Here is a 22,056-nt window from a genome sequence, read left to right on the forward strand (position 1 = left end):
CATCTTCCAAAAGCCATAACGTATTTATTCTTCCATAAATATAGTACTATGAGGACTTGATTTTTGCGGGACAAGTTTTCGTTTTTTCGTGGCACCATTTATTGTGCCATATAATGTACTAGGAAACGGGAAAAAAATAATTTGTGGGGTAGAAAATTAAAAAAACAGTGATTCCTCCATTGTTTTTTGTGCGTCGTTTTTACGGAATTCACTGTGCAATTAAAACAACATGTTAACTTTATTCTGTGGGTCAATACGATTACGACGATACCAAATATATATAGTTTTTTAGTGTAAAAAAGAAAATTTATGTTGTCTCGCCAAATTATGAGATCCATAACTTTTTTATTTTTCCATCGATTCAGTGGTATGAGGGCTTATTTTTTGTGGGATGAGCTGTAGTTTTTAACGATACCATTTTGGGGTACATGCAAGGTTTTGAGCACTTTTTATTTCATTCTTTGTGGGAGATGAGGTGACCAAAAAAGAGCGATTCTGGAGTTTACATTTTGTTTTTTCTACGGCATTCACCGTTCGGGTTAAATGATGATATATTGTAATAATTCAGACTTTTACGGATGCAGCGATTCCAATTATGTTTATTTAGTTATTTCTTTTTACTATGCTCTAGGGGGATATTTACATATTATTTTTACATAAAAAAACGACTTTATTTTACTAATTTTTACTTTTTTTATTAGTCCCCCTAGGGGACTTCAACCAGCGTTTGTTAGATCCAGTGGCGGATTATCATATGGGAGGTTCGGGCGGCCGCCCGGGGCCCGAGGCTCCCTGGGGGCCCATGGCAGCCCGAACCGCACATCATCTTATAAACCTATTCAGCGCGCTTGCGCTGCTAACTGCCGAAGATGGGGAGGAGCAGGGAATTGGCTGGGATAGGGGTAGGACATGCCTCCCTGACAGTGCGGGCGCCGCCATTGAGTAACAGAACAGCGACGGACGGCTGTTCTGTTACTCCAAAGCTGGAAGAGAAGAGCCGGGCGGGCGGTCACCGGCGCTGAGGTTAGTTGGCTTATCCTCCTGCCCAACTGGTTCCCGACCGCTGGCTGTATTTTTATGGCCAGCGGTCAGGGACGGGTCCTTAAAACCCGAGCCATAGACTTTCTACGGCTCTGGTTTTAACTTGCTGCCCGCGCATTCGGGCAGCTGAATGTCGGGTCTCCGGCTGTCAGTGACTGCCGGGGACCCTGAGGAGAAGATAGAAGCAGCTTTCGCTGCTTCTGTCTTCTCTGATCTCTTTTACACAGCGCTCAATGAACGCTGTGTAAAGGAATAGAGACAGCAGCAGTGGCGCTGTCTCTATTCCTCCCGGTGATCATGTGACTGGTCACATTATCGCCGGGTGCCGTTAGTGGCAGGCTGCTGCTGGGTCTTACTAGACCCAGCACAGCTCTATTAGTGACAATCGTCACTATGAGAGGGCTGATTTCCCCTGTAACTGGGGCTGCTGTGCAGCCCCAGTTACAGTGGAAAAACATGGTGTGAAAGAAAGAAAAAATATATATAAAGTTCCCAAAAAGGTTTTTTTTGACCTTTGAGGAACAGACCATGGTAATAAAAAAATAGTAAAGTAAAGTGCAAAAAAAAATTAAATAATAAATACACAGAAAATACCCACCCCAAAAAAAACTTTCCCCCTGACAATCATTGTTGTAACGCTAGCGCTGACCAAATTACCTTAATATAGACATGTAATATATTACAATTTACGGTAAACAATGACGATTACAAATAAAAGGTCTATTTTAGGGTAAAACTATGTTATTAACAAAAAAAAAAATTGCTGAAACGTAAAAAAGCTTATTTTTTTACTATTATTTTCAAACTTTATGAATAAAAATTCTAAAATAGCAAAAAAGCTGTGTATAAAAACGATAAAAAAACGAAACCTGCATTGTCTACGGAAAAAAACGTCGCAAAAATCACGTCGTTTTAAATTTGTTTTAATAAAAATGTGTGTTTGGTGCAACTTTGTAATTACGTTTTATTAAAAAATATTTTCACTTTTTGAGATACAGCTGCTTTGTATTCTGTATCCGTCAGGTCAGCAGGACTGACGGGATCAGTGAAACGGGCCCTGCGCTAAATTATAATCTTAGATGTGATAGATTTGAGGTGGATCCTGCGTGTCACTGATCCTGTCAGATACAAAGCAGCTGTATCTCAAAAAGTAAAAATACTTTTTTAATAAAATCAATCAATCACACTGATACACACACATACTAATATATATATATATATATATATATATATATATATATATATATATATATATATATATATATATATAATTATAATATAAAGTTTTAAAATGTGTACATAACCTTGTGGCACTATATACAAGGGAAAGTGCTGTGAGGCACTATATACAAGGGGGAGCGCTGTGTGGCACTATATACAAGGGGGAGCGCTGTGTGGCACTATATACAAGGGGGAGCACTGTGTGGCACTATATACAAGGGGGAGCGCTGTGTGGCACTATATACAAAGGGGGAGGGCTGTGTGGCACTATATACAAGGGGGGGCTGTGTAGTGCTATCCACAGTGGTATGTGTGTGGCGCTCTTTATAGGGGGGGCTTTTTGGTGCTATTTACAAGAGGGGGACGGCTGTGTGGCGCTCTCTACAGGGGGGCTGTATGGCACTATCTATAGGGGGCTGTGTGTAAAGCTCTCTACGGGGGGATGTGTGATATATAGAGGGGGCTGTGTATGGCGATATCTATGGGGGTGTGTAATATCTACAGGGGCTGTGTGTGGCACTATGTACAGGGGGCTGTGTGTATGTGGTGTTTTACAGTGTGTGGTATTATTATATTCAGGCGCGCAGTGTTTGGTGCTATTATATTTAGGGGTACAGTATGTGGCACGATGATAACTTTATTTTCATTTATAGGTGTGGAAATGTTGGAAAACTGAGGAGACGTCTGAGTGGCAAATTCTGCAGAAATGAGTCATGGCCGGGAGAAGTCGTCATGAGCGCTGGACCGGATGGAGAAGAAAAGAGGAAAAAAACTACTAGAATCTGAGACGTCGTCACCTGTGAGTCACTAGATTTATAGAGAATCTGTCACCTCTCCTGACATGTTTATTATAGGAATCCTTGTATTTCACAAAAAGTCTTTCTGCAGTCCAGGACTGATAGACAATTCCCCTTGTCAGGAGGTTGTGTCCCTGCACAGTGTGATACTGTCAGTATGTAGGGACACCGTGCTGTGACAAGGGAAATCGTAACACTGTTAATGCTTGCCCAAAAAGGTAGTGTTAAAAATAGTTACGGCGCGGCAGGGCGGCAGTGAGGAAGGGGGGCCCAAGTTTGGGTAACAGCCCAGGGCCCATGGTCTACTTAATCCGCCACTGGTTAGATCACTTGCACTATATACTGTAATACTAATGTATAGCAGTATATCATGATTCTGACAGGCTTCTATTAAGCCCTGCCAGAGGCAGCGCTTAATAGGGGCACAAAGACGGTTGACCTGGGGACCTTCATTAGGCCCCCAGGCAGCCATTAGCAACCATCACCACCCAGCGATTGCATTGTGGGGGGCGCAATGATCTGTTAGAGGGGGTTGCCCCCTCTTTCTAACGATTTAAACGCCGTGGTCGCTATTGACCGCAGCATTTAACAAGTTAAATGAGCGGGATCGCGCTCGAACGTGATCCCTCTCGTTACTCTGAAGTGACGGCTGTAACATACAGCCGACACAGGCATCGTATGAATCGGGTTCACTCAGTGAGCCCGTTCCATACTTCCCCTACCTGACTTTGGCGTATGGATAAGTCAAATGTCGGGAAGGGGAGTAACTTAATTGTAAGTCATTCTGATTGTAACAAATCTACTGTTTTAGAATTATTTTTCTTGTAACCAAAAACAAATCTGACTATTACTTGAATGATGAAAAACGTTCTGTGGTTTGCGTTAAGGCTCATACACAAGACCATCTCCATACATTTATAGCTAAGGAGCCCAACCTTTGAGACCAGGAAGGCCTTTATGATATCATGGAATCATGGTACCGATGCGGGTAAATTTTGATCGCAATGTGACTTCAATTTTTCCTTATGGGAAACATAAGTTATAATCAACCTTGTGACTATTGCCTAAAATTCCGTTTCTGTGAAGCCCTAGTCTTGGAGCACACATAATATGAGGTTTTTGAAACAGACAGCCCCATATAAAACCTACAACCTGCCCGATTCTTTATTTGTGTTTATACATATGTATACAGATGTGATAATAGTAATAATAATAATAATGCATATGCATTCATATCGACTTATAAACCATGCGGCATGAATATAAAGTTAATCAAACAAAATAGTCCTGAAACAACAGAAGAAGGCAATGAAAAATGACCAAAACCTCTTTATCAGGAGAACAATCAGAGACTATTAAATATTCTGACCGCTGTGAAATATTTATGAATGAGCTTTGGAACAGATTGCTCCGTTCTAATTCTATTGGTAGATTTCATTTTATTGCTTGTTGCTTTGCTGGTTAGTGAGGCAGATGGGCAGATGGAATCCAACCTACTGGCAACAGTTACATTTGTGTCAGGAAGTCGTGCAGCCTTTTTACCCCAGGCTGTTTATGGGATAACATGCAGTCCTATCACTTACACTCCAAATAGTGGAACAGATGTTCATGTGCCTCATGTTATCTCCACCTGGCACTTTTTAAATGTACCAAATGTTACAATGAACTTGTATTCAGCATGAGGAACGTCAGCTATGAAAAAAGTGAATGATACAAAGGGAATCATTCGAGCAGCAATCGAAACATTGTGCCGGGCAATGCAGATCTGTAGAAGTTTAAAGTCAAGACAGGGAGTTATCATTGAAGAGATTGTCCGGTTACAGCAAATTAATGTTAAAATTTGTATATTGAAAAGTTATACAATTATCCAATATACTTTCTGCATTATTCCTCACAATTTTCAAAATCGCTGCTTGTTGTTATTCAGAAGGAACATTCATTATTTACTTCCAGTGGATACAATTCTGTCCATGGTCATGTGATGGACACACAGGTGCTGGGATTGTTGGAAGACACAGCTCTGATACACGTACTGTAACTGTAACGAGCCGTGCACCTGTGTGCCCATCACATGACCATGGACAGTATTTTATCACTGGGAGTAAACAAGAAAGGTTCCTACTGAATAACAGCAAGCAGAGATCTTAAAAACCTTGAGAAATTATTAGAGAAAGCATATTGGAAAATTGTATAATTTTTAATTATAAAAAAAAATGACAATGTGCACACAAGCAAAAGCACAGCTCCAGAGACAGCGAATGAAAGCTGGATTACAAGTTTATTATTATTTTTTGTAAACAATGGTCGAAATGGCGTCTCTTCTTCTGTTACCTACCAAATGACTTACTTGGGTAGGAAAGAAGCAGAAATAAGAAAAAGAGAGAAAATTAAACAGACAATTGAAGAGACATAGATACACTTAACGTTTCTTCTGCCCAGATCTCATTGGAACAACAAGGCTAACTGGGGTGGACCTGAAGTTTTTTTGTTTTTTTTATTCCCCCACTCTTGGCTGCCACTACAATTGGTTATTGTTTTTTTCTCTCCCTTGGAATACCAGTCTTCTTGTGTATAGAAGCATAGTACTAATATTAAAAGCAACTAAACATTCTTTAAATGATTAAATCATGCCAGAAAGATCCTGAGCATCTCTGAGATGTTGATTAAAGTTATACTCCCTAATGTTAAAGGATAAGGTTTGTCACAGAAAACATATTTTAGTGGGAGTACTAAAGGTAAATGCTGATATTGCATTCATACATTTACTGGCTACTCGTAACTGTCGATATTTGAATCCTTTTCCATCCTGTGATTTAATAGTACGTTACAGTGATGGCACGGGCAAAGTTAAAGGAGCTCTAACTCCCCGCTCTCGGCTGTTTAAGCCCTTAGATGCCATGGTCAAAGGCAATCGCGGCACCTCTGGAAGTGCCAATGGGTTGCCATGGCATTTGGAGGCCTAACAATGTCCCCCAGGCCTGCTGTGCACGAGAGACTAGGCCCTGCTAAAGAAAATATTGCAGAAACTTTATTTAAAAAGATGGAGAATGAGTATTTCTTCCTGATAAGATTTGTTGCAGTCTATGCACAATTTTATGAGGATTTCTATAATCTTATAGAAGGCCCATCGCCCATGTAGGATAATATTGAGAATTTTATTCAGCCTATCAATCACCTTAACAGAAAGACAAAAAAAAATGGCTGAATGAAATAATTAGTAAGGAACGGAAAAAAATTACTTTATTCTTGACCGAGCTCCCAATAAAGTTCCAATGACAAATGGAGGGATCTTCTTGTAATGGTTTATTAAAAAGATAAAACCTCTGAGCACTGAGCATGTGACGTGTTTCAGGGCACAGCAGTCCCTTCTTCAGACAAATCAGAGTATGCAAAAAAAAAAAAACAATTCACAATATATAGTAAAAACATTGCCAAGTATAGAAAAGTGGGCAGAGTTAAAAGGGGTTATAAATGACAGGGCATACAAAAAAAATAGGTTGAATTTAAAACCACATAAAACAATAATAATTCAGCTGATCAGGAGCGACTAGAGTAGAAGTTCATAAGAAATTGTATTTCTAAAACTAAACAGATGATGCAAACACTGGATTACCGCTCCACATGTATACATCAAACATACTTATATACTTACCATTAGGCCTCATTTACACGAGCGTGCTATACGTGCGTGCGACGAGCGTGCTTTTCGTACGCACCTATATTAGTCTGTGGGGCAGTGCAGACAGTGCGTGAATTTTGCGCAGCGCGAGTGCGTTGCGTAAAACTCACGACATGTCCTATATTCGTGCGTTGTTCGCGCATCACACACCGATTGAAAACCACGCATGCCACACGGAAGCACCTGCGTTGGATGCGCGTTTTTCACGCATCACTTGTTATGTCCATGCAAATGACTTTATAAAACTGGTCCAAACAAGCACAAACCAGGAAGTGCTTGAGTTTCCTCTGCGTGTTTGCCACAGTCAAAACTCCACCCAGACAACTGCAGGCATGCCGCGTGGGATGGACGTGGAGAGGCTTATCTGCCTTGTGCAGGAGAGGCACGAAATATGGGACACCCGTGCGGAGTCCTACCATGAACGCTCAGCCAAGGAGGACGCATGGGACCATATAGCCCAGGCGCTGTTCAGCAGTGAATGGGAGAAAAGCAGGACCCGCGACCGAACTAGAATGGGTGAGTACATGTCTTTATAAACTATGCAATGTCACCCCTATTGAAGTAGTGTGTCCCTGTCTTGGTCTTTTGCTAAATGCCCAACTTTCGTTTTGTGTCGCTGCCGCAGAACCGTGTAGATTGTACTTTGCTGTGTAGGGCCCCTCATGTATTTGAGGATCGAGTTGTTTGTGCGTTACCACAATGTCTGACCATGTTTTTGGTGTTCATCCTACAGTCCAGTATATTAAAACACGCTGGAAGAGCTGCAGGGACCAATTCCGGCATGAGATGGGCGACAGAGGCTGAAGTGGTAATGGGGCATTTCAAAAACGGCCCACATCTACACAAAGCAGCTCATGTTCCTGAAGGATATCATGGAGATGAGATCGTAAGTAAATGTGATATTGCCTGCGTAAATGTTTCTTTGCACATGTCATGTTCGCAATAAAGCATTTTTGGGCAATGATGACTATTGGTTGCTCATTATGTTTTTCGATTACAGAACTACTGACAATCTGAACGACTCGGAGGAGGAGAGTGACCATCCCGAGTCACAGCCGCATCCTCCCAGCAGTCGACTGGTGCCCCTAACCCCGGAGCCTACACCCCAGGACCCGGCCCCAGTAGAATCGGCCCCTGCAGAACTCCCTCCGGCAGAAAATCCCCCCCCTCGACCACCAGCCAGACGCCGGCACAGTCAGCAGCCATCCACTGGGGCCCAGGTTGATTCTCGTGTCCTAGAATTCCTGCGTACAGCGGCCGACGAAGACGGCCAGGATTTTTTTGCAAGAGGAATAGTGCCATTGTTGCGGAGGGTACCAGAAGATAGGGTGGCACGCCTACACTCTGCAATTATTTCCCTCATTGATAGCGCCACACCCCCCCACAATCCTCACCACTGTTTCACTGCAATCGAGCAGTGGCGAGGATTCGCAGTGGCTTCCACAAGCTCCAATTACCCTGCCCCATACCAACCACCCACCCCCATCGCATGCCCACACCCATACAGAGCTGGGCCTGCCCTTTTTCCCCTGGTCCTCTGCCTGCCAGTGAGCGCCATTTGCCGCAATACAGCAGAGGTCCAGAACCCTTCGCTCCCCCTTTCCCTGGACCCAGTTACCAGGCCCATCATCAGCACCACTATGCTGGAGACGAACATCCTCAGCAGCTCCATGGCCAGCATAGTGGTGCTGAAATGCCCGCCTACTCTTCCCCGGGCCAGCAATACCACCATTTATAAAAGTGGCTGTGGGATGAGCCGACCAAGGTTCATGTTTGTCGGCCTGCATAGTCTGGGAACATATGTTTTGCACCATGTCAGTGCGCCGTTTACTTGTTTTTGTTTGGTTCTTTTGCACCCTGTTTTTGTTGTGCATTAAACATTAAAACAAAGGTGTTTACAGTTGCAATTGCGTGTTGTTATTTTTTTAACCCCCTCACCAAAATGATTACCTAAAATGTATATTACTGTACACTCACACACTGCTGAGCTTGCCCCAAAATAATTGCACACGTTCAATGAGGTATTAGTTCATCTGTAGGGGTTTGCCATTGTTTGTAACAGATGTGAATGTTGGCGTGCTGTGATGTGCCAATAGCCACAGAAAATGGCAAGTACAAACCCCAACAGATGTAAGCTCGCAACCCACGTCACGGGTCCTCATATATTGCGAGTCCCTAACACTACAAGCCCCTAACCTAAAACAACAAACGCTGGCCACTTCGGACCTGTAGACACAATAAACTAAGAACTATGCGACCTTTTAAATGCCATCAAGCCCCCATGGTGCGGCTCCTGATGGGCTCTCAAAATATGCCGCCAAACTTTCCCGCACTCGGTGTCCGGATGTGACCGATCTCCCTAGTGGAATTGCCGGGACAGTGTTGCTGGTGGGTACATGTGTTAGTATATATTCTGCATCAAAAGTTGCATCATGAATGCGGCAGAAGTTATGCAGAACTACACACGCTTGGATGACACGTGTCACATTCTGCGGTGACAATTGCATTGTAGACAGAAACACCCGCCACCTGTTAGACATAATGCCAAAGGCACATTCCACACATCTTCAAGCTCGGCATAGGCAGAAATTGAACATGCGTCGACGCTCATCCAAGCCCCTTCTAGCAAAAGGCTGCATTACTTGCCTTGTCAGGGCAAACCCCTCATCTGCAACTATGACATATGGGATTGGTGGGCCGCTGGAGCCAGGGAGGATGGTAGGTTCCGGCACCGCCAGTTGATTATTCCAAAGTTGTTTACCCATTCTGGATGAACGGAATATGCGGGCATCAGCAGAGCTTCCATACGAGCCTATGTCTACAATCGTGAAACAATAATTACGGTCCGCCAAGGCCAACAACACGATGGAAAAAAACTGTTTGTAGTTATAGTATCGCGAGCCACTGCGTGGGGGCTTCTTCACACGAATGTGCTTGCCGTCTAGGGCACCAATACAATTCGGAAATTGAGTTGCTCGAAGAAATCCGTCAGAAATTCGAAGCCACTGTTCTGTCGTGGGCTGAGGCATGACCGTGGTCTTTAATCTCTGCCACAGCACAACACAGGTGGATGTCACAATGAAGGAAATGGTGGTCACTCCCAAAAGAAATTCAAAATGTAACGAATGGTAACTATTGCCTGTGGCCAGAAATCTAAATGCAAAATAAAACCGAAACAATAAAGAACACATGTTATGGCGGACTTTTAAAACATACAGCATCCTCGAAGAACTAATTGCAACTGCACACATACCTCAAGGTCACAAGTAGTCGTTCCTCAGGGGAAATGCAGCGTCTCATGTTGGTATTCTGGTAGGTGATTCCAGATCGAATCTGCGCAAGCAGAAGATCAAAGGTGGACACAGACATGCGGCAAAACGCACAAAATTTTTCGGGGTGATGCTGTAAGTCCTCATAGAGTGTATGAAAGTGCCCTTTGGAGGTTCGTTGGGCCACAAGTGGATGAACCCAAATCCGACTTCTTCTACGTGGCTGGTGCTGCAGCATGGCTCGCCGTTCGCCAAAACGACGCAAAATCATCCACGCAAGCAGCACACGTGCCAGCGACTGAGAAGGCATGAATGTGGCTTGCAAGTCAAGACACGTGTCAACAGTTTAAACACACACTGGGACTACCCTTGGGGTAGTGACCTGGGGATTCCTAGCAGCCAATTCCAAATCTCTACACAGAGGTTAAAAAGTGAACAACTAGAAATTCCTTAGACTCCGGTTCGCCCCACGCCAAATCTGTTGGCAACCCAGAGTTCACACCATTCTCTATTGGCATGTGACAGGATTAATGTGATAAAGATCAATATTTTACCTAATATGTACTATACCTAATCTGTATTGTTTCAATATAATACCCAGTTAATACTTAGGACTGAATCTCTAATATTTAAAATAAATCTGGGGCTATAAGAAAGCCAGGAGTGGTGGGAAAATCATGTATAAATCATCAGGGGGCATGATTGTGTCAGCTTTATAATTGTACCATCAAGCAGCACTGTTGGAACTATTAACTTATTGTAGTAAGTGAGTTCCCATGCCCAGATGGGCTAAGATTGAGCTATTAGTCTCTGGATATAAATGGTTGCTGATCTCTAATTTTTAGGTACTATAACCTTAATATACAATCCTTTAATCTTGAGATCGATGAGGGATGGCATAGAGATCTGGAGTAAAATAGTTGTCCATAACAAGTGGGTGATACTTAACTGTGGAGCGTGTAAACTTGCAACTATGGCTAAAGCTTTCCATTACATAAATTTACAGTCATGCATCAGAGCAGGCTTTACGATGATAGAAGAATTGTATACAGAAGGCCTTTTCTGATCTTTTGATCAACTGAAGGCGGCCTACAAGATCGATAATAAGTATTTCTTTCAGTTCTTGCAAATTTATAGTCTAGAATAACCTCCTTCTGCCTACGACTTTGTATAGAAGAATACAAGGTTACATTCCAAAACATGCACCGTATGGCGCCACACAGAGTTACTACGAAGCCGGAATAAGGACATTTAGGGACTCCGCGTGCCGCCATATGGCTTGTGGCTTTGCCGTGTGCATGGAACCTTATGCAGTTGTAGCTTTTCAAGTATTTTTTAGGGGGTAGAAAAGTGTCTAAATCCATTATATGTCATGTCCTTTACAACTCCATTCTCCCTTTAGCAACAGGAACAACCTGTGTTCGAAGCTGAAATTATAAAATGTGCTGTAATAGTTAATAGTTAATATGATCTTTCTTGTGAACTAAACCTAAATTGTTTAATAATTAACTTATCCTCTTTCGGTCTGGAAACAATATTATACTTAGATCCAGATACTATTCTTTTGCATGTGTTTTGTTAGCATTCTGATTCTTTCCAGGATACAAAGAAATACATGACAGGATACTTCAATTCCTGGTCAATGCTGGGAATGAGTAACATTTGTTTTATCATTGTGTAAATACTGTATTAATAGTTGGATTCATTAAACCGAGAGTGATAGTAAATTCTACATATATGAATATGGCTGTGTTCGGAACTTGCAAGATTCTATCTAATTCTTTTTTAAACTTTTGCCAATTGGCTTTGGCCTTTTCACTGAAATCTTTGTTTTAATGGTTTTAAGAAAAATAAATAATACAATTTACATGTGCTCACTATTAGTCTTTCTGGTTTGTCAGAATGCACAATATTTCACATGTTAGTTTGTGCTCCAGAGCTTCTCTTCTATAACTGGGGTTATTAAATAGGTTCTATGAGGACAATCCCTTTTCTAAATGCAGACCCATGGGTGATCAACGGATTTATGTGGGTCCGACAGATGAAACACGTGGTCATCAGCTGTTATTCAAGGCCACTCCAGGGGAAATTTATTATTACATGGCAACCATTCAGGACATTCAAATGACATAATGTAATACCTGGTCTTGCCGAATACTTCAGAGTAGGAGTCAGTCTATTAGGGGTTCTCTGCTTTGGCTAATAAAGGGGGTCCCTCTATGACATTCATATGTATCAATCGGGCGTAGGGAAACAGCCCCCTTAACATACATTTTGAAGGCAATAGAGAGCTGTCCTTTGTCACCTTGTCATCCAGCCTGTATTCAAGTATACTTAAACTTACTTTCTCCTTCCTATTACCCTCCTTCTCGCTTCATCTCTGTCAGTACTGCTAGTGTCTGGCAGGATTTACACTGTACAACTCGGAGACAATCCTACATGCAATGTGATTATTAGATATCATTGTTATTAGCTTGATCCTGCATGTCAGAGACACGCAGGACCAGCTTCTAGCCGCACCATCAGTCAAGCTGACCAGACGGAATCGGCTTTGAGAGTAAGACACAGCTTCTATGTATACAGGATGCATAGAAGCTGTTTCTCAAAAAGTTTTTTAATAAATGTCAAGCTGCTTAAAATGTCCTCCTGTGGGGAAAAAAACCGCTAAATGTTTATAAATTGACCTCAATTTAATTCCGCAGCCTGTCAATTTATGCTGCGTTTTTGTTGATTTTCCTTTGTGGGTTTTCCCCATTGAATTCAATGGGGATGCAAAACCTGCAACAGAAAGCCAAGTGTTGCGAATTTTGCAGCGTATTCGCAGCGATTACGCTGCAAAAATCGCAACAATGAAAAAAAAAATCATACTTACCCAGAACGCCCTACTTCTTCCTGCAGTCTGGCCTCCTGGGATGACGTTGGATCCCATGTGACCGCTGCAGTCAATCACAGCCTGCTGTGGTCACATAGGCTGCAGCGTCATCTAGGGAGGCCTGACCGGAGTGCGCAGGAGGTACGCGTCACCATAACAACTGCCTACGAAAGTATGAGCAGTTTTAACTGCTGCTTTCTGCAGTGGATATTCAGTCCGAAAAAACGCACCACAATGTCATGCGGTTTTCAGTCTGAATGTACTGCGGGTTCCAGGTCGGATACGCTACATGTTTTTTTACAAAGCGTATCCATCCCGTGTGAACCCAGCTTAAATAAGTCGAATGCAGCAGGAAAGTATACAGTAAAAATATAGTCGGAAACTAGTCTGGATGAGAACAAAGAAGTACAGTAGCCAAACATCTGACAAGGCGACAAAAACGAAACATAAATTCATAAACTAGTCCTACTAGCCGAGGCTAGGAAAGATCAGCAATCTAAGTATGGGGTCACAAATAGAGATGAGCGAATCGATTCTGCACAAATCAAATGAAATCTGAATCTGGATTCTGCGAATTCCAAAACTTTTGGGGGCCTTGAGTTCTAAACAAATGTACAAGAGTGGGGACATTGTGCTGCCTGGCCTCGTACATATTTGGCATACGTTCTATTTCAATGGAGGGGTAAGTAAGTGGTTGACAGCTCTGACATTGTTTTAAAAGGTTTTCTGTGTTTTAGAATAAGTGCTTATTGCCATAACAAACTTTTCAATATACTTTCCATTGCAAATGCATGTTGATCTATTGTCGTGGCTCTGCTCTATCTTTTTTTAGTTGGAACATAATAATGTGTTGTCCAAATTAATGACACTTTGCCTGACCGCAGTACCCAATTCCACTCCAGTGTAAACAGAGGACCTTTAGAGCTGCGGCGTGGATCTACAAGGGAATGGCAAGGGAAATCTATTAAGTTGTTTGTTTATTTTTCATTTTATGGCAATAGTCATCTAATTTAACAAAAAAGATAACCCATTTGGCAACAGGGGAAACAACGGATCTGAAAAGTAAAAATCCAAAAGCTGGACATGTTATTCGTAAGTGACAAGCTTGTATCTGGGACTCCACGATTTGAAAAAGGATGTTCAAACCAGGCAACTTAAAATAGGGAAATCTAGAAAAACTACACCTGCCTACAACTTATGTGTAATATGATATAGTGTGACAATCGCACCCCAATAATCACTGTGAAATAATCCATACCAGTAACACAACACTGTTATAATGGCTCAGCCCATCTTCTCCTCACAGCAGGTCCAGAGCAGCATTCAGGTACATGTCTATCTTGTGTACTCTGTTCTTGATGATCTTCAATGTCATCCTCCAGTGTAGGGTCTCAACCTACTTATGGGACTGGTGCTCCTGGAAACTGACAGCCAGCAGAACGGAGTACATGGGAAGAACCGGTAGCCAAGGGCTCAAGTGATCCAAGTCTGTAGTGGGAAAAATGGAGAGAAACGTAGACTCTCCAGTACATCCAGGACAAGGAGCAGATGCCTGCGTCAGTTGTAACACAGCAGCAGAAGTGGTGGTAGACTGCTCATCATTACTGCAGATTGTGATCAGAGTCCTGCTCCGCTCTCCTGCCGTTGATGTTATCGGCATGGGACTCCCTCAATGGCTCCATGCAGTGGGACATACACAGACCTTCCCAGGACAGTGGGACAGCACCTGAAATCCAGGGACTGTCCCGCTGGATCTGGGACAGTTGGAAGGTATGGTAGAAGACATCAGAGAGTCAGACACGAGTTTTCAGAGCAATCGGGACACTTGCGATTTGCGGCAAATTTATTCAGACCAAATAAATTAGCCATAATTAAATGGTGTAACAAACCCTTTACAAGAGTGGTGATGGAGCCTGGGTTCATGGAATGTAATGCCAATTCAGGATAGTTTTGAAAACATGTATTACCGATATAATTGTAGAGGAAGACAGTTTCATCCCATTTACTTTTAAGAGCTTGACAACTCCACCAGATATGATGTATAGAGCCCACTGCTGCTCCACATCTTCAGCAGAGATCGGGCACCCCTAAGGGCTCATTCAGACGTGTGCATATGTAGTCAGTGTGACGGGCGTTAAAACAACAGCCGTCACACGGACTCATGTACTTCAATGGGGCCGTTCACATGACCGTTGTTTCAACGGAGTGTGTGAAGAGTCAGTAAAAAAATAGGACATGTCCTATTATTTTTGCGCTTCACACATCCCACCATAGACTCTAGTCTATGGGGGATGAGTGATAACGCGTCCCGCACGGGTGCACCTTGGACGTGAAAAACTCCTCTTTTACATAAAACATGATGAATGTGGGGGATGTGTCTGCTTTAAAATCTAAGAAGGTTTTCTTAGATATACATGCAGGTAACAGGGAATTAGATTAAAAGGGCATTAGTAGGTTAGTGTACAAGGATAATTGTTGGAGTTCTCTGACGCTATCCCAGGATTTGTGTAGAGAAGAAAGCCGAGGACATATCAAAGTAATCAGGGGCGTAGCTAAAGGCTCATGGGCCCGGGTGCAAGAATTCAGCTTAGGCCCCCTACCAGTCCCCAACACCACCATCATCATCAGACCCCTGCGCGCGCCTATGCCCAGACGCCTTGCCCAACAGCCCCATAGTATAATGCCCCCACACAGTATAATGCTCCCATAGCGTATAATGCCCCCCCATAACAGCCCCATACCGTATCATGATCCCCATACAGTATAATGCCCCCATCTTATCAGCCCCCATACAGTATAAAGCCCCCATATGTGCACAATAGAAAAATAGCATAATTACTTACCTATCCCCGTTCCCACGTTGGGTGGAGGATCCTTCGCCTCCTCCGGTGTGTGCTATGAGTGACTTAGTGCAGGCAGGCACGATGATGTTGCTACATCCCGCCAGCCTGCGTCAAGCCGTTCAGGGCACAGTGAATGCTGGATCAAGGAGCTGTCAGCTCCTTGCTCCAGGATTGAATGGAACCGGGACCTCGGTGAGTGACTCGCGACCCCCCGGAGGTCTTCACACGAACCCCCAGGGGGACGCGACCCCCAGTGTAGGGATGTTACGATACCAAAATTCGTTTACTCTGTGAACAGTAATAAAAAAAAAAAAGTTCTTTGGTTTTCTAATGTGAGGCGCGAGGTGTGATGCTGAATATTGAATGCGCCTCACATTAATAGTAATTAACCCCATCATGTTTCTCAGTCAGAATGGGTTAATGTGTGAGGTACATGATGGGGTTAATTACTATTAGGCCGGGTTTACACGAGTGTGTGCGTTTTGCGCACGCAAAAAATGCGGTGTTTTGCATGCGCAAAAGGCACTTAACAGCTCCGTGTGTCATCAGTGTATGATGCGCGGCTGCGTGATTTTCGCGCAGCCGCCATTATTATGACACCCCGTTTGGATGTTTGTAAACAGAAAAGCACGTGGTGTTTTTCTGTTTTCATTCATCCTTTTCACAGCTGTTGCGCGAATCACGCGCGTCCCACGGAAGTGCTTCCGTGTGACATGCGCGGTTTTCATGCACCCATTGACTTCAATGGGTGCGTGATGCGCAAGCAACGCACAAATATAGGACATGTCGTGCGTTTCACGCAGCGGACATACGCTGCGTGAAAATCAGGCACCTGTCTGCACGGCCCCAGAGACTAATATAGGTCCCTGCGACGCGCGTGAAAATCACGTGCGTCGCACGGACGTATAACACGCTCGTGTAAATGAGCCCTGAATGTGAGGAACATGGAAGTTAAATTCATCATCGCACCTCATGCCCCACAATAAGTGATAGAAAGCAGTTTTTATTTTATTTTTTTACAGCGCACGCATCATAAATGATGCAAAAAAAATGTTGCGCAGGTTATTACGGCCACGCCAATACTGATTATGTGTATGTTTTATGTATTGAGACTTATTTTAATGTTTATTGTAAAAAAGGTGAATGTGTATTTTTTTTATTTAATATTACTTTGTTTTTACTTTATTTTTAAACTTTAATGTACTGACATATATCAGTTATATGCCGGTACATTAGCCTGTGTACTGATAGTACACAGGCAGTTGTTAGGACATACCTAAGTATGCCCTAACAACAAGAAATATGGTAAGACAGCCCTGGGGTCCTTCAATGGACCCTGAGCTGTCTGCCCATATATAGTATGGCCCTCGATCGTGTCACAGGAATTCCCTGTGACACGATCCAGTGCCATCCCCCTTCTCATTTTCCCCTGAATGCTGAAGTCTGCTTTGATCGCAGCATTCACGGGAATAACGGCGGAGATGAGCGGTTTCTCTGATCTCCGCCGTTATAGAGCGGGGATGCGGCTGTGTAATACAGCCATTGCCCCGCTCCTGACAGGAAGTGCGCGCACGGTCAGCATGAGGTGATGCGGCCGGCGCTGCACTAATGAGCGGCGGTTCAGGCACTGAAGACAGAACATGGGGGTGTTTTGTAGTGCACCCGCCATGTTCTGTCTTCAGTGCCGCAGATCATTAGTGCAGCGCCGGCCGAATCACATCATCCTGACGGCGCGCACAAGTCAGGACTAAGGAGCGGGGCAAAGACTGTATTACACAGCCGCAGCCCCGCTCTCATACAGTCATGTGTACTATACTGTATTGTGTTGTATTGTACAGTTTGCGGTGGAGTGAGGAGGGGGGGGGCTGTGATTTAACGCCCCCCTCCTCTCCACCGCAAACAGCACAATACAACACAATACATTACAAGCCATTACATTACAACACAACACAACACAACACATTACATCACAATACATTACATTAGACTGCAGCTCACCTGGAGTCCTCCGCACCGACTCTTCCATTCCACTGTCTGGAAGCCGTGTCACGTGACAACACGGTCACATGGTACACTAAGTGTACCATGTGACCGTAACCAGGAAGTGCCGGCTTCACGGCACAGAAGATTTCTTTAGGAAGCATACTGTATGGCTGTATGGCAACGGGGGCCGTGCGACCACTGCGACCCCTATAGCTACGCCACTGGAAGTAATGGAGGGGACGGGTGGATCTATGAGATCTAGGAAGACCAAGCTGTAGGGTAAAAGGTAACTCTGTCATCGACTCCACTTTTACTCACAGATTGGATTTGTTACAGCGGTATAGGTCCATAATACAAGAAAGTAAATCAGCCTTGCGTTATAACACACACACACACACACACACACACACACACATACACACACACACTTAAATGCTCTCTTTTGCCTTATTATTTTCCTTTCCTCTCCTGCCTCTGTGACCTTTAGATTATTAATGCTATCTATAGGAAACCTGGAATCTGGGAAATAAACTATGTAAACCTTCTTTAAAGCCATTCCAATACCTGATAATTTAAAACATGGCAGTCAATTGTGATTCTAATTAGAGAATAAAAAAAACTATTGTTCGCTGTAATAATCCTATCTCTTCATGTTGCTGATAACATGTAATCGCTTGTATTTGTAATGCAATATTTGCTTCCCATGTTATGTGCTGACATTTTATCTCCAAAATGCGTAATTTTTAATCAATATAATCACGACTTCAAACGACCTGCGTCAGATAAACTTGTCACCTAGCAACTACAATAATTGTTATCAACTGTTATTGAAAAAAATGCGACAAACTTTTATTTCTAATAGTAATCACACTAAGACAAGTGTGAAAATCACAACACTCAAGTTTATGTATCATACGTGTTACATATCCAGGATATGTAAAAATGTTTCACACACACACACACATATATAATATATATATATATATATATATATATATATATATATATATATATATATATATATATATATAAATCCAAAGAATGAGCAGCAACTCCAATATTGAGGGTGAAAAAAGTGGGTACTTTATTGCCCGTGCAACGTTTCAGCTCCGTTCACTGGAGCCTTTCTCAAGCAAATGACACAGTGTGATATCTCACAATATAACAGGAAGTAAATCAAGCAGTTTTACAACAGTAATCAAGAAAAAAAATGGCATAAGTCATAGAATTATAAATACAAAGCATAGGGTATAACATTGGTGTGTGTCAGGGAATACCAATAGTGTGTAAGGTAACTGTATTAATACATACAGACCAATCTATATGCATAAAACATGTAAACAAGATCCATGTAAACAGGTGTGACGTGGGTTAAAATTAAGCAAATCACCTCTCATTGACTCACAGTGTATCGGCGAAACCGGCATCCGAACAGCGCAACTGCGCATGTCCGGAAGTTATTCTAATTGTGAGTAACAGGATACAGACTGCGCATGCGCCGTGGAAGAATGAAGCCACAGCGGCCATGACAGGTAAGGCAATACACTATAGACGCCAGAAGGCGTATAACAGTATAGGAAAATGGTATGGGAGCAGAATATACCTCTCGGTCATCCTGATATTTTAAAGGAACGTTGTATAATAGATATAGTGGCGCTAAGGAAAACAATTATCAAGGAGAAGCCCATATGGAATGTGCATTAAAGGTCATGTGACACGGGTCATGTTAAACCCATGTGCCAGTAGGCTAAGGAAAACTCAAGAGACACAAATATAGGTGAAGGGGAGTGAACACAAGGGTCATCGGTAGATAACCATAGTACAAACCCCAAACAATGAGGGGTACCGGCAACAAGAATACGCGTTAGCATACTCCGTAGCTGGAGGAACCCCACATAACACCCAGAGGAGAGTGTGGGGGTGACCACACTTGTGTATAAAAAGAGGAACCAGAGCCTGGCAAAGACTATATATGCATTCAAACCAAAGAATGGGCATCCAATGAAGATTTCCAATCAGGGGACCCGTATATCGGAGAGGTATATGTAATACAAAATACATCTAGTTACTCTACAATCGATAACAAAGAAGAACAAACACAAATGAGACATCGTAGAGGTGACGAAAATACAGATGTGGTTCATCTGAAAATAAAGAAAATAAATGTTAATAAATGTCATTTTAATAACATAATATAACAAAAGAAAATAGAAGGAAAAAGAGAGTCATAAAATCATAAAACTGAAGGCAAATGTCAGAGACAGGGTCCAAAAAGGTCTCACAGGGGAAATGGTCTCAGACTAGACCACCTAGAGCAAAGTCTACATTGAGCCCATGTGGTTTGAGGGAATTGAGTCTACTGATCCATTGTAGTTCACGGATCTTAAGTGCTTTAGACCTGCTACCCCCTCTCCTCAGAGGAGGAATGTGGTCCAAAATCCAAAACCTCAAATGGTTTTCTTGGTGTCCCATGTCGGTAAAGTGTTTAGAGACACGTAGATCCAACCTCTTTTTTCTAATGGTGTATCTATGTTGGTTAAGTCTAGTCTTGAGGTCAAGCGTTGTCTCACCAACATAAAGCAATTTGCAAGGGCATTGGAGAACATATATAACATGGTCACTGTCACAGGTAAGGAAATGTCGTATGTTGTATATTTTATTGGTAGTAGGGTGCGTCAAATGAGATCCCTTATGAATAAGTTTACAGTTGACACAACTGAGGCAAGGGAAGCATCCTAGTTTAGGGGATGTAAGGTATGTCTGTCTACTCACCCTCTGTGGCCCCATGTCTGCTCTCACAAGTCTATCTTTCAGATTATGCGACCTAAAATAGGAGAACAAAGGGGGGTTGGAAAATTCAGGAACATGTTGTAAGCAATTCCCAAGCATGGGCCAATGGCGGCGGATAATATCAGAAATCTGGTCACTTTCTTCACTATATGTGGAGATGAACGGTATACGTTCAAGTCTAGGCTTGAGTGTTCGAGGTGTCAGGAGTGTGTCCCTTTCTAGGTGTTGTACCTTGTGGCGGTGTTCATTCAGCAGACGTTGTGGATAGCCACGTCTCTTAAATTTTTGGACCATCCTGTCAATAGAATCTATAGCAATATCAGTGTTGCTAACAATCCTTTTCACACGCATAAATTGGCTGATGGGCAAACTCCTAACCATTTTTCTGGGGTGGTTACTGTGAAAATCAAGCAGGTTATTACAGTCAGTGGGTTTTACATATAGTGCAGTTCTAAAGCACTTAACCCCTTAGTGACCACTAATACGCCTTTTTACGTCTGTCACTAATGGGCTTTAGGCTAGGCTGACGCCTTTTCACGTCAGCCTAGTCTAAGCCCTGCACGGGTCTCCCGTGCAGGCAGGAGCCGGGGCTCTGCTGTCTGATGACAGCTGAGCTCCTGCTCCAACGCCCGCGATCGAAGTTTACTTCGATCGCGGCCGTTTAACCCGTTAAATGCCGCCGTCAATAGCGACCGCGGCATTTAACTTTGTTTACAGAGGGAGTGCGCTCCCTCTGTCACCCATCGGCGGCCCGCGAATGAAATCGCAGGTCTCCGATGGGGTGTCATGGCAGCCGGGGGCTTGATAAAAGCCCCCAGGTCTGCCCTGGACTTATTCCTGTTAGGACGCGCCGGAGGCACGTCCTAACAGATTGCCTGTCAGATTTACACTGACAGGCAATAATGCTCTGGTATACGAAGTATACCAAAGCATTATAGCAGCGATCGGAATATCGCACAGTAAAGTCCCCTAGTGGGACTAATAAAATAAGTCATCAAAGTGAAATAAAGATTATTAATAAAAAGTATAGTAAAAAAATAAATAAAACCATTTTTTTCCATAAAAAGTGGTTTTATTTAGTAAAAGTGTAAAAAAAAAAAAAAGTACACATATGTGGTATCGCCGCGACCATAATGACTCCATTAATAAAGTTAATATGTAATTTAAACCGCAAAGTGAACACCGTAAAAAAAAAACGCAAAAAAACATGGCGAAATTTCAATTTTTTTCCATTGCCCCCCCAAAAAGTCATAATAAAAATGAATCAATAAGTCCCATGCACCCCAAAACAGTACCATTCAAAACTACGTCTTGTCCCGCAGAAAACAAGCCCAAAAAATCACTACATTGATGGAAAAATAAAACAATTACGGCTCTTGGAAAGCGACGATGCAAAAGCAAATCATTTTAGTTCAAAAGTGTTTTTATTGTGCAAAAGTCGTAAAACATAAAAAACCTCTACATATGTGGTATCGCCGTAATCGTACCGACCCATAGAATAAAGGTAACATGTTATTTACATCGCATAGTGAACGGCGTCAATTTAAAAACGCATAGAACA

Source organism: Rhinoderma darwinii, chromosome 1 (genome assembly GCF_050947455.1).
Source record: "Rhinoderma darwinii isolate aRhiDar2 chromosome 1, aRhiDar2.hap1, whole genome shotgun sequence".
Taxonomy (NCBI): Eukaryota; Metazoa; Chordata; class Amphibia; order Anura; family Rhinodermatidae; genus Rhinoderma; species Rhinoderma darwinii.